Source organism: Equus caballus, chromosome 6, assembly GCF_041296265.1.
Source record: "Equus caballus isolate H_3958 breed thoroughbred chromosome 6, TB-T2T, whole genome shotgun sequence".
In the NCBI taxonomy this organism is placed as follows: Eukaryota; Metazoa; Chordata; class Mammalia; order Perissodactyla; family Equidae; genus Equus; species Equus caballus.
Window position 1 is genome coordinate 44,758,915 of NC_091689.1, and position 13,990 is coordinate 44,772,904.

A 13,990-nucleotide genomic window follows, 5' to 3' on the forward strand; every position below is an offset into this window, starting at 1 on the left:
ATGTTCCCTTGCTCCCCCACTCCCCAGACATGCTCCTCTCTGGAGCAACAAATACCTCACAATTGAGGTCTAGTTTTTTTTCTCTCCTTCTTCTTGCAAAGGGAGGGAAAAGCATTTCTGCTTTCTTTACTGCTCACCTCCCCCCAGCCCTCTGCCTCTAATTTACTCATAAACTAAAGACAAAGAAGGAACTCCAGCTCCCGTGGCATGGTCATGACTGAGCATGAACCCTGGGTATTCAAATGTGAGTTCAAGTCATGGTAGTGATGAACCACAGCGAGTCTGTACTGAGTCATCCTCAAAGGAGAAGAAAAAGAGAAAAACTAGAGCTATGGAAAGCCATGCCTCCACCACCTCCACCAGTCAACACATTTATTTACCGGGAAGCCCAGAATGCCAGGGGCCCTCCTCCTAGTTTGGCTCCAGTATCCCAGACAGCCTAACCATCAGTTTCCCACAACCACAAGACTGTCAGTTATCAGGCCCTCTTACAACCTATCTCCCCAAGCACTTTCATCTGCTTTTGGTGTTTCTCATCTCCCTAAGCTTAGAGTCACCTCTTGTACCATGACATTGTTCTAGGGCCCGAGAAGTGAAATAACGGAGCTCAAAGGAAGTAGAGCTGAGCAGGAGATGTGTGCCATTCCAAGCCCTACCTAGTCCCCTTACAACCACTTCCCCATGACTTCTTCCCAGTCCTGCTTCTAGCGCATGGCCACAGCTGAGGGGGCATACTCAACAGGACTTGTGAGCCTTCAGCCCTGAGGAGCTCAAGGAACTGAGCTAAGATGCGAGCCTATTGTGTTTGACTTAGAAACAAAGGGCTTACCTGGACGTTCCTCCTTCAGCTTCTGACCATAACATTCCCCAAGCCACCTGCATTTCGTCTAGAAAACACTCTTGCCTATAGCACACAGCTCTAGTATCCATATTCTTGGACGGGGGTGGTTAGTCATCACACTACAAGGAAGTGGACATCTTAACAGCTTGTTTGGAGAAGGAGGGACCCCGTAGCCGCCAGTCCTACATATCCAAATCTTCCTGATCTTGCAAGGCCACAGACGAAGGTCCCCTTCTCAGCAAAGCTTCCCTGAAACACTCCTGGCAGGGACCTGCTCTCCTCTGCAGACCCACGACACCTGCCTCAACCTTTCTCCAGGTGTGTACCACTTTACGTCGTGTTCACAGGTAAGCTTCGCCTTCCCTTCCCTAGTAGACTTTATAAGCTACCTGAGGACAGATTCTGTGTCTGATTGTTGTATCCTCTTTTGCCTTGAACATAATAGCTGCTTACTAAACCGGAGTGAATGAAAAAATGACTATAATGCAGTGGACTGTGTGTGACATCATGATCTGGACTATTTCCACCCACCTCCTCCTTTCACTTCTTAAAGGGCTCTTATCCCCCCCGCCGCACAAAGGTGCTGCTTCACCCCCAGCTGATGAGTTATGTGCTGGATGGCTCCCCTCTCCACCTTCCCAATCCTAAGTGACGCATGGAGGTTAATGCTACCCAGACAGCACCTTTTGAGCAGTAATGTCACCCAAAATCCATTTCTGTTATTTTTCAATCAATAAAAATAGAGATCCCTTTATGAGATCTTTGCTTCGGGTTCTGGAATCCATCCTTGAGCTGTAGGCAAGAGACCTCCTCTTCCAAGATTACTTGATCCTTTCTTCTATACAAATTAAAGTCTATCCCGGTCTAGCAGATCTCTAGAACTGGCTGTTCCTTCTAAATGCACCCTACACTGTCTTCTTGTAACAATTAGTTTTTGCTTTGGCTACAAGTGACAGAAACCCAAAATATTATTGGCTTAAAGAAGACGGAAAGTTATTTCTCTAACTCATAGAAGAAGTCTGGAGGAGATAGTGCAAGGGTGATAGGGGACATTCCTAAGGTCATCAGGGACCCAGGATCCTTCTATCTGGTCTACTCTTCTCAGAGCCTGGCTCCTACCTCATGGTTCAAGATGACTGCTGAGCTCCAGCTTTCATGCCAGCAGCCCCCCCAGAAGAAACAAGGAAGTAGTGAGGAAGGACATACCTCTTCCCTTTAAAGACACTTCCTGAAACTTGCCCACAACACTTCCCCTAAATTCCACTGGCCACAAGGGAGATTCGTAAATGTCATCTTTCTTCTGCTTAGGTTATAAATCCTAAAAGTCAGGATTCTGTTTCCACGGAAGAAGGAGATAGTGGCCACTGGGGCCCACTAGCACCGTCAGCTTTGGTTTCTGCCCTGAATGTTTGCTCTTCCTGTTTTCTCATTGCTCAGTGCTCAGGGTTGGCAGAGTCTCTACAGCCACCTTTGCTGCTCATAAACCAGGAGTTTAAATGGGGCTAGGGGAACCCAAGGTATAGCAGGTCAGGTGACTTTCCCAAAACATATGGCAAATTAAAGCCAAGACGGGAGTGACACTCAGCCATCCTGACCCCAGTCCCACAAGATTCACCTCCTTAGGAGGCTCAGCAGGGTCTGAATCAGGAGCAGAGGCCGTCACTGCACAAAGCAACGGGTGCCGATGACCGCCAGGATTGAGAGAGGCGTGGGAGTCCTGGGCAAAAGCAAGCTCTGGAAGGCGTAGATAAGAAACCTGGGCCCGGGGCCTTGGGCTCCAGTGTGCTCGTGCCAGGTGCAGCACATGGACAACAGCAGCCCTCCCTGGCACTGGCTTCCCCCTTGGCACACCACCCTCCTCTCAGGGCAAGAACTGCAGCATCTGGACCAGCCAACTACCCTCACAGGGCAGGGCAGTCTCCCAGACCTGGCAGGTAGCTTGTGACCATGAGGCAAACCACACAGCTGCACCCATTCTTGGGGGCCCTGAGTTTCCAAGCAAATGAATCCCTGCCTGGGCTGGTGGCTACATGCAGACTTTCCTCTTATCAGCCTGAATGTGGTCCGGGCCCTCCAGCTCTGACGCTATCAACCTGAGTGGGACCTGCCCTCCCACTGATGTTTCCCCCTCCGCGGGGCCTCAGGAAAGGTATTTGGGCTGGCAGTTTGCCTGCCTCCTCTCCTCTGGTGCCAGGTCCTCTGAACATCCCACAGACTGTGGGGGTGATGGCTCCAGTTTTGAAACACCTTGCACACACAGAGTTGGAGTATCCTGGGGAAGCTGCGATGTGCCAGGTACGGGACTCTCTTGGGCTGGAAGGTAGGGTGCCAGGGTTCTATTCAGGGGTAAGTGGACCCACAAGGGAAGAAAGCCACTGTCTTGCCTGAGGTACCTTTCTGGGGGAATAGGGTGGTACCTGTTCAAACAGGGCACATGGAAGCTCTTTATGTATCCATCCTTGGAAATGTATTCTCCCCTCCGTGAGTGGAACGACCATCTCCTGTCTTCAGACAAGTAAGTTATTCTTATTCCCCTTTCAAAGGTGAGACTACTGAGGTCCACCCTTTAGGATGGGGTAGAATTTCCCATTCAATCTATATGTTCGTGCACAGGCCCTCACCCTCTCTAGAGGGGGAGCTGGGCACCGTCGAGTTCGGCCCTAGTGCTGGATCTGCAGTGTTGGCTTTTCCCTTTTTTTCTTGAAAAGCCCAGGATTGGAAAGCTAACCCTTAGGGACAGAAGCTTGTTTATTATCAAACAGGGCTCCTTTCCTCCTCCCACTCCTAGTCCACCCCTCTCTCTCCTCTCCCTCCTCCCCCTCCCCTTCCCCCCTTCTTTTTCCTCTTCCTCTTCATGTAAATATTGTCCTTTTTAAAAATGAAATCTTCACGTATAAGCCTAAAGTCTCCTCTGATCCCCTGCCTGTGTCCTGTTCTTCACTCTTCTCCCCAAAGGAAACGCCCCTGCCAGTTTGGGGCACATCCTCCTGGCCCCCGGGTGCACGTCAAGTCCTCTTTCCCCTACAAAGCGTCAGGTTTGATGGGGCCCTTTCTGCACGTACAGATACAGACAGTTTTTTCCTCTTCTTTCTCTCCTCGAAGAATCCTCCAAGAACAGGTTCACTGCGACCCTTCCCCACTGGACTTTAACTGAGTTCTCTCTTACAGTATCCTCTTCATACCCCAAACTAGGGGGGATGCGGGGAGGCCGCCCTGCGAGGAGAGTAAGCGGGAATTCTCCGGGTGGCTGAGGAGGAGGCCTTTTCCAGCGTGTGGTAGAGAACCACAGAGGCCTGAGCTTCTGCGAAATAATATTCAGGGAGCAGACCTCGTGGGAATCTTCCCAGCCTGCTTTGCAGAATGTCATCCCAAGCTGGAAGACCGCTGTGGGACCCTTCTCTCCAAACAGGCAAAACCAGAGAAGCAGACCTGCCTGAGGGCATCCTGACTCCTGTGCCAGGAAAGACCTTGCCAGGACTCCACAGAGAAACAGCCTGCTGTGGAATGTGGTAGGACTGAGTCTCTCTTTTGGTTTCAGGAAACGAGGTACAATGCAAAGACCATTAACGGTGGCTGTAGGGCACCTGGGTTCTGCTCTTCTTGCACAGTTAGATCTTAATTAAGAACTTTCCATGTCTTGTGTTGCCTCCATACGGAAGAAGAATGAGAATATGTCATTCCTCCTTGAGATTTCTAATGTTACAAGATTGAAATTTTGGAAGAGAAGAGCTAGGAATTAAAGTAACAAATGCAATGGAAAGCGACTGGTCTTCAAACCCTGGCTCTTCTGCTTGCTAAGTGTGGTCCTTGAGCAGTTTTTTTTTTAACGTCTCCAGGTCTCAGTTTCTTACTTATCTACTTTAAAGTAATTAAACGGAACTTGAAAAGTAGTTCCGAGGATTAAATGAGATAACATTTAGAAAAGGAGCTAGTTTGATACCTGGCACATGCTGGGTGTTTTGTAAATAGCGGCTTCATAGCCAGTTTCATTTTCTTTGAGAGAGGCATTGTCTTACCCCAATTAGTTTAATCCAGCGGACTTTAGGCATTAAAAAAAATGGAATTCTTTCCACATTTCCATTCTGTGGACCATCACAACCCCGAATCTTAGTGGCAGGCTGGAAGATTTTAAAAAATGTTTAACAATGGCGCATTGAGCAAGCACTGAAAATGAAATGGACAGCTGAGGCAATTTTCCAGATAATCCCCACCCCGGATCTGGGAATGCAGGGTCTGACTGACCGGGACAGTTGTCTGGGGTTTCCGCCTCATCTTGCCCACGGCAGACCCGGTTGTTTCACAGATGCTTTGGTTAATATTTTTTTAAAAATAAACATTGATTCACTGTTGCAGACTGTATGAAGATATCTCAGAGATTCTTGAAAGGAAAGAGAATGGTTATGCCTCTTAGTCACCATCTCAAACGCTGGTTTTTAGTAGAAGTAAAACCCGGAACAATCATCATACTGGCCTCAGTAGCAGTGTCTTTGGAAAAGCCAAAAACACAGCCCTGTCTATTGCCTCATTCGTTTTACCATATCCGCATGAAGGGCCCAAGGCATATATGAGTAAGACGAATTTGCAAGCAGAAAAGTGAAGCTCAGAGAGGGTATGAGATTGACCCATGTCCACACAAGGAGGCCATGATCGCATCTAAGCCACAGTCCACGTCGCCAGATTTCAGGGATGTCTGAGGACGTTTGAGACGCCTCCTCCCATCTTTCAGGGAGGGTCCAGTCTCGCAAGAGATGGCTTATGCCCTGACAACCTGATGCAATTTAAGGAGTGCTGGAGGCCCATCTTTCCTCCCTCTCTACCCACTTCAGCCAAGAGAATTCCTCCCACTTAGATGCCTGAAGTGATTCATTCCTTGGAGGATTCCCAATCACAGGTCCAAAGACGACCTGGGGCTGGCTGCAGATTGAGTCAGTGTGCCCGGGGTGGAACCCAGGGATCTGGAGCTGTGAGGGGCTCCCAGGTGATGCACAGTCAGCTTTTAGAACCACTGCTTTGAAGGGAGGCTTGCCTTCTCAGCTGTCCTGATTCGAAAAGGAAGGGCGCCTAGGAGGAATAAGACATGGAACGGCTGGAACCTGACCGCAAAACTGTCCTCATCCTGAGAGATGGCCCTCAATTAGAGGTTTCCCTGGCCACCTACACTTAGCAATGCTAATCACACTTTTGCCTTCTTGCAGATTCACGCTTCATATTAGCATGGGAAAGCCTCCCAGATTCTCAGCAAAACCTGGTTAGCACAGCATTCCCCAAACGTAGTTGATCCAGAAACCTCCTCCATGTTTTCTTCTCCTAACACCTGTTAGTATTCCAGGATACATTTTGGGAAATGCTGACTTGGTGTAAACCATTTTAGCAGCTTTCCCTCTGAGTAACCTGGAAAAGTAAGGGAAGATTAAGGGAGCTTAAAAAGGTTAAAAAATATGACCAAGTAAAAGCTTCAGCTCTTTCATAGTTGTGCTTGGGACCAGGTCAATTTTAAGCTTTTGTGCAGTACTAGGTAGAAAAATCCCACAGATTTTTAATTTCCTGATCAGAATATTGATATTATGCATTTGCAGGCAATCTTAGAGTTTGGAAAGTTCTTGATACATTGATATAATACTTGGAGGTGAGTATTAATATCTCCATTTCTGGACAAGACTACTGACATTCAGTAAACTTAACTCATTTGAGAACTGGAGAGGGCTCAGAAAGAATCTAGTCCAGCAGCTCCAACACCTGAGTCCACATCAGAAATATTTAGTGCCCTTGTTAAGATCATGGGTCCCTGGAAATTCTGCTTCATCAGTACTTGGGCAGGGCCCAGGAATAAATCTAAAGGAATCTAGCCTTTTAATTAACCCAGGTGATTCTGATGCTGCCTGTCTGTGGACCCACGTTTGTGTCTAATTCTCTCTCTCTCTCTCTCTCTCTCTCTCTCTCTCTCTCGCTCTTTTTTTTTTTTTTATTTTCCTGAGGAAGATTCGCCCTGAGCTAACATCTATGCCTGTTTTTCTCTATTTTGTATGTGGGTCACTGCCATAGCATGGCTGACCAGTGGTGGAGGTCTGTGCCAAGGATCTGAACCCATGAACCTGGGCCACCAAACCTAACCATTAGGCCACGGGGCTGGGCCTCTAATCCTCTCTTTTTTAATTGAGAAAATTAAGAGCCAGAAAGATAAACTGAAGGACCCCAAATCACAGAGCCAGGACTCAGACACGGATTTTTCTCATTCCAAGTGCACTGCTGTTGCCCCTGAGTCCTTGATGCCTTGCACAGGAGCAAAGGAAGTTGTGGTAGATCATGAAGATCCACGTAAGAAACTCAACCGGTCCATCCGGAGGCAAAAGGTAAAGCTCCGTGGAGGGTCGGCTAACCTTTACCAATATTCGTCATGACAACAGCAGGAGGTGGAGCAAAATCATTTTGACATTTGACATTTAATTATTTTTCTTCCAAAAGTGACTTGGCCTCTCAAAATCTGTCTCCACACTTAGATCTTTCAGAAATCCTTCCCAGAATCCTCCAGTGCAACTCATAAGGCTTCCTTCGATCTCGTCCCTCTTCAGCAGCCGTGAGTCCCGCTGCCCTCGAAGGGGTGTTTTTGCTGATACGTTTGCTGCAAAAGTTCTTGAGACCTTTTCATGGTCTGTGTTCAGTCTTCTCCACAGGCAAAGGTCTACGTCCTCTCCTCACTCTGGGTCCCCACTGGGTCTGTACTAAGTTCATGAACACTGCCAGACAGCTGTAGAAGGGAAAGCTCTGCTGGGGCTCGGGAATACTGGGTTCTAGTCCCAGCTCTGCCACTAACTAGCCTGCTGCCCTCGGGTGAGCCGCTTCCCCACTTCGCGCTTCAATAAGTGAATGCGTTGGATTCGATTAATACATCCCAAGACAGGTTCCAAAGGACAGTTCCGTGGGAGGTTAATGATTGTTATAAGAAAAAAGGCAGCCTGGTTAAATACATTTCAGAAACACTGGGTTAAGTGGGTCCATGATGCAGGAAGTCTCAGAGCCTTTAATGGGCAGCATGAGTCTCCACTCGGCAAACGGCTTGTATGGAACCCTTTTTCCAAAGGCATCTCGTGAGTTCTGCCAAACTCACTTGGCCAGAGGCTGGGCAGGATGAGCTCCAAGATCCCTCCAGAACGAACAGGTGTGAACAGTGGACTCTGCACTGCGTCAGACTCGGGAGACTTGGGTTCAAAATGCTTCGACTTACGAGTTGTGTGACTGTACTGGACACATCACCCCACCTGTTGGAGCCTCAGTTTCCTCAAACGCACCTCATAGGGTTGCAGCGAAGGTCATGAACAGCACCTAACTCAGGCCTTAAATGAAATAATAGCTTAAATTCTGTTAGAACTTGGCTTCCTCGCTATCTGGCGTTTGATGTCTTATTTCGCACCCAGGTCTTCATCAACAGCTCCACTGGATGTCCTTCTGAAATAGTTCTGTGCACCAGCCCCTCACCTATATACCTTTGAAGAAGAGTTCTGATATGGCCCTGGCCATTGACTCACCCCGCCCCAGGCTTTCGGCTCCCTTTCCTTCACCCATTCTCTAGCTCAGGGAGATGTTAGAGTCAGACCTGGCATTTAACACAGCCAGGGACGTGACTTAACTACGGGCTTGACAAGTGGTGTGCCAAGGCCCTGAAACTCTCCTCCCCGAGGCAGGGCCGCGGAAAGTTTGCCGGGATGGCTGGTCAGCTGATGAATGGTTTGAGGCAGCGAGCAGCATGGATTGCCGCCAACACCCGTACCGCCCACTCAGGCCTCAGGAATGTTATCGCCCTTCCTCACCGGAAGGCAGGTGTTTGTCCAGGCTGACCCAGGGTCAGGCCTCCCTGGGCCAAAGCGGCCGGTCTTCTCCCTGGGCTGCGCCTACATGTTTTGACCTAGGCAGGGTCAGGGGTCACCGGAGAAAAAGCTCAGAGGTTGGTGATGGGGATAGAGGGTGGATTTCCAGTGTGTTTGCATTCAGTGAGGAGCCAGGAAAATTTCCTTCGATTAACAGGCATGGTTGCTGGGAACCAATACCTTAGCCACTTAGGATTGTAAGTTGTGGTTCTGAACTCGAGGATTTCGATGCTTTCATCATGAAACAGCGAGTAATGCCAGGCGCTATTCAAAGAGTCTTACACATATTAAGTTCTTTAATCCTCACTGTTCTATGAGGTATCTTTTATGATTTTCCTTCTTTGCATATGCACAGAGAGGTTAAGTAACTTGCTTAAATTTCCACAGCTATTTAGTGGGGACTGGGGTGCGTGTAGGCAGTCTGGTTCTAGAACCTATGATCCTGTTCAATTCACCAGGCTGCCTCTGTAAAGTTAGTCAGGGTCTCCCGCCTGGAAGCCCAAAATGGAGCTGGAACAAGCAGGTTCCTTCCAGCTAGTATTTCACAGAGCGAGGAAGTGTGACTTCACCACAAGGACAGGCCAAGAAACTGGACATGGGGATCCCAGGGTCAGTACCATGTGAATCCCACTCAGCCTCACGCTCCTCCGATCATTTCCCTGCGGGACTTCCTCCAGAGCCAGGGGCTCCGCTCTCACAGCCTGGGATTCCACGCACACACGGCTTTACTGTTCCCTCCACTCTCCCGGTCTCCCTTCCAACCCTAGAAGGTACAAAAGGGAGGAACACAAGCAAACACCTTGGAGAGGTGAGACGGCCAGGACACATGACATGACTGTTTATTTCTTCAGTAAGCGCCTCCTGCAGGACTGGCACAGCTAGGCATTCCACTGACCCAAGTAAACTTGATCAATGTCCTTCCCGACAGCAGCTCCCAGACTAGTAAGAGGGAAATTTGCAATAATGGGAATACAAAAGACAGAGGATTAAGTGTTTCAAAAGGAACAAGAAGCTCTGTAGAACTTGGGAAGAGAACATCTGGCTGGGGTAATCCCAGAAGGCTTCCTGGAGGAAGTACAATTTGAGCTTCTGCCCTCACCAAGCAGCTGTTTCAAGCTCCAGAGCCAGGCACTGAGCCCTCCTGGAACTCCCCGCAGGATCCGTCTCGAACTTCCGGCTCCCGGCTGAGAAGCAACCCCCTTGGGCTGAGCCACCCAGAGCCCTGCCAGCCACAGTTCCCAGCCACAGCTCCGAGGGGCCTGTTAGAATTTCCTGAAGGAACAGCTGCTTTAAAGCAGGAGGGGCAGGGGGACAGCTTTGCAAGTTAATCCACTGGTATTTTGCCCCTTTCTGCTCTGTGTTGCCAGGCCCAGCCCCTAGGAGACGGCCTAGCTGTGCAATAGTGGAGAACGGACCCCGTCCTGGAGACAGGACAATAATGAAGTCAATGAAGCATAGCGGGAATGGAGATAAAGGCGCTTTCTTGGGCTTCCCTGCCCTGGGATGACTTGTCCAGTTAATTTTTCCTCCTCCTCTCCTTCGCCGCCCTCCGCTCTGCTTGCTCTAGAGGCCCCGAAAAGATAAGTGAACATGTTCACGTGAGATTGGCCGAGGAAGTTGCTGGAAGGCCTATGTTCCTAGCAGAATAAGCCTTCTAGCCTTACTGTAAGGAGACACAGAGATTGAGGTCTATGTTGCCTTACGGCTCAGATGGGGGAATGGAGGCAGAGAAGGTAAGAGGTGTAGTGAGACCACACAACAAGCTGGTACCTAGATCCCCGAGAAGCAGCCACAACCCCAACAGCCCGAATGAGCATTGTTGCCGTTGCTCATGGCTAATTTTTCTCAGTCGTTCATCCATTTTGTACATTCCATAGAAATTTATCGAATACCGAACATAATACAGATGTAAAACAAAATTAAGTTTTGTCAGTGGCCAGAGCTCTTTCTCAAATATTAATCTCCCTAAGGAGTAAACCAAAATAAAACAGGAAAGTGTTGATACTTTTTAAGGCCCAATTCGATTGTTTTAGGGCACGGTTTGCACGTGCCTGGTTCAACTCTTTGCAGCACTCTGAGATTCCATAATCATTGAACTGATTTATTCTCAGAGAACAGATGCCCACATGTATTTACTGCTATTAGCAATGCATTTATTCATGTATTCATTCATTCATCTGGAAGACATTTTTCAAGTATTTCATGCTACTGAGTTCTCTCCGCGGGGAGAGCCGAGTTGCTAGTAGGGAGGACAGACATGTGGCTCCAAAACACAGAAGCACTATCTTTTCGTTGTTCAGCACTTGACATCTGCCATCTTGCTGTGGTTCCCCTGTAGCTCTCTGAGGGGTCCTGTAGCCCCTTTGAACAGAAGAGAAAAAAACCAGAGGCTCCGAAAGTGTAGGTAACTGCACCAGGGCCCCATAGCTGTAAGCAAGTGACAGACACACCTGAAGAGATTCCCACACAAAGCAGGCATGTGAACAGTAGGCTGAGGAAGAGGAGGAGGAAGCAAAGAGCTCTGGGTGGAAAGTCTGTTGACTGCATCCCTAAGAGCACAGACCCCTCCTATTGGGCAGCCATTCAAGGCCCTTGTAGAGAAGGGAAGGAAGTTATCTGACCTGAGGAAGGAAGATCAAGATGACGTGGCCATTCACAAAGGTGTGCTCCTGACCCCTCAATGGCTTTGTTCATCCTCCCTGGAGGGGGACTTGTACAAACCCTCAGGGTTGAGAGAGGAAGGAGGTAAGGGGGGGGGAGGGGAAGCCAGAGTTCCATTGCACCGTAGTTCTCTTCTTTGTAACCAAAGCAGAATAGAGGAGGAAAGCCGTTGGAATAACTTTCATAAATAACTCAAACTAGAGCATTTATTTGAAGGTGGGTGGGGGATTGGGGGACATAACACTGACTCTACGAGGGGGTAGTAGCAGAGGTGACAAAGAAGAAATAGGCCCCTGGCCTTGGCCCAGGCTTCAGGATGGATGAGGCCTGCCCCAGCAACCTCAAGGTCGCCCCTGGGGCACATCCTGACCACGCACAGACAAGGCTCCCAATTACTCATTAGCCAGCCCGGGTGCTGGCCCCCATGTCCCTGTCCTTGGCCACAAACAGAGATGAAAGCTGAGCCGCCAGCTCTGGGAGAGGAAGGCTTGAAAGTTCAGCAGCTATCTCGGCCACTGGCATTATCAAAGCCTGGGACCGCCAAGACAGGCGGGACGCTGGACTTTCCACCACTGCCTCGCCCTTCACAATTCCTGCTCCCCATCCTCCCCTCACCCAAACACACACGAGCAAAAACCCCACCATCACTGGAGTGGGGGTTTAACAGATGGCTCCCAGGGCAAAGACTCCTTGTGCCAGCTTCAGCAAGGACACGCCAAGATGTGCTGATAAGAAGGACAGAATCCTTGTGAAAGTCCTTTGACCAGACCTGTGGAAGGGACTGCTCTACCCTCACCTCAAGGCTGAGAAGAAGGCACCTTGGATTCAGGTTGCAGGTGCAGTCAAGCCATCCTGAGGCCTTGGTCCGGCCCAACCTCTGCCTCCCCACCGCTCCCCTCGCTGAGAGACTGTGGGTAGGTGCCCATGTGACCATGCTTACCCTTGCTTCTCCAAGCTTTTTCCACCCATCCTTCACAAACTGAGATCGCAGAAGTCTAGAAAGCAGCAAGTCCTTCCCACAACGTTGTCTGAGAGAATGCAGTTGGCCACCCTAGGTCCCCACTCCTCCACTCAGAATGCAGCCCTGGAACCAATCACACCACTGGCTGCTGTCTTGGCCCTGGGTCTTTGTCCCCTGCCCCCAAATGGAAATTGGAGGTTGATATTCCACACAGAGAAACTGAAGCAGAAAGTTGCTGAGAAATAGATATGGCAAGCAATATGATATATTGGAGTATATGAGGAAGACATTTGTTGTAAACCTAATTCAGCCTGACTTTGTTTTTCCAAAAGGGTCTGACATGGCCGTTGAGCGTGCATTGTATATCTGCTTGAAGCATTTCCTATGTCCCAAAGACAAGAACAAATGGCCTTAAAATAAAGATGCATCTTCCCCCACACTGCCATTTCCTTAAGGATAGGCGTCTTTCCTTAGGCTAGGAACTGATTGCTGCGCTCACCTGTGACCACTAAGCTCCAAACAACAGACCTGCCACCCTGCTGTGTCCACCAAGACAGCAGATCTGCTACCTGCTGTGTCCATCAATCACTGTGACGTGAGACAAGGCATTCTCATGAATATCGTAAAAGGGACACTTCAATCATATGTGAAACATGCTCTTTGAGGGTATGTAACCACTCTGTGCACCCCACTTCTTTGGTGCCCTTCTTTGCTTGGGGAAGCAAGGCCCCGGGCTAAGCTAGTCCTCATATTTTGGTTCAGAATAAACTCACTCCAATTCTGATTTATAGATTGGTTATGGATTATTTGCATCTACATTTCAAAGAGCTGGTGTTCAGAACCTCTGAAGGTCCTTGTTCTTGGCTCTCAAGCTCCTTCTTGACTAACAGCTAACAGCAATAAAATGCCCACAAGGGCTAAGTGCTCAAGGCAGCGACAAAGAAAGACCAGAAAATCTGTATCCATTCCATCTTCTCAACACCCAAGAAACATTTAAAGACTGACGATAACGTGCCAGGTGTCAAGTGGATGACTGGGCTAAACACAGAAAACAAGTTCCTGATCTAAACTTGGGCAAGAAGAATGTCAATAACCAAGAATGACAGCAACGGGAGCCAGCATTGACTGAGCACCTACGATGTGCTCTGGTGCTGACAGCAATCCTGGAGGACAGTACTCTCATCCTCCTTTCACAAAAGAAGGCACTGATGCTCAGAGAGTGCGAGGCCAGGTGGCAGGGCTGGGAGTCACATCCCAATCTGGCAGGTATGACTCGGGAGGAGAACACACATGGGACACCGTTGGCCACCGCGGCATTTCACTTCCTCCTTCCTTGGCATCCTGAGTCGCTTCTCTCACCCCCACCCCCACTGCCTCTTTTCTGTCCCCTTTGCTTCTCACCTGCCCCGCTCTGACCTTTGAGTCTAGATTTCACCTCTCCCTCTCTTATCTACTGTTACCACTGTTGCTTAAATCCATTCTTAGGGTCTCCACCATCAACTTTTTACTTAGCATTTCCAAACCTGGGGCTCCAGCTCACACCTCACTGCATGCTCCAGACCCCCATTCCATCTCCAAGTCCTTTCAGATACTTGACACCACCTTGTCACTCTCAGGCTACTTTCTTCAGGATCTCTTTGTCCCTCGCCTGGACTATTTCAATGG

The 13,990-nt window shown here is 49.2% G+C and overlaps 1 long non-coding RNA gene across 1 annotated transcript; it reads left to right on the plus strand.

The window, feature by feature from the left end:
* The first annotated feature begins 2,525 nt into the window (after positions 1-2,525).
* On the plus strand, positions 2,526-13,109 carry LOC111773898 (uncharacterized). Its single transcript, XR_011439661.1, has 3 exons — positions 2,526-3,136; positions 4,010-7,191; positions 7,339-13,109. It is a non-coding gene; the product is annotated as an uncharacterized lncRNA (long non-coding RNA).
* Positions 13,110-13,990: the final 881 nt, after the last annotated feature.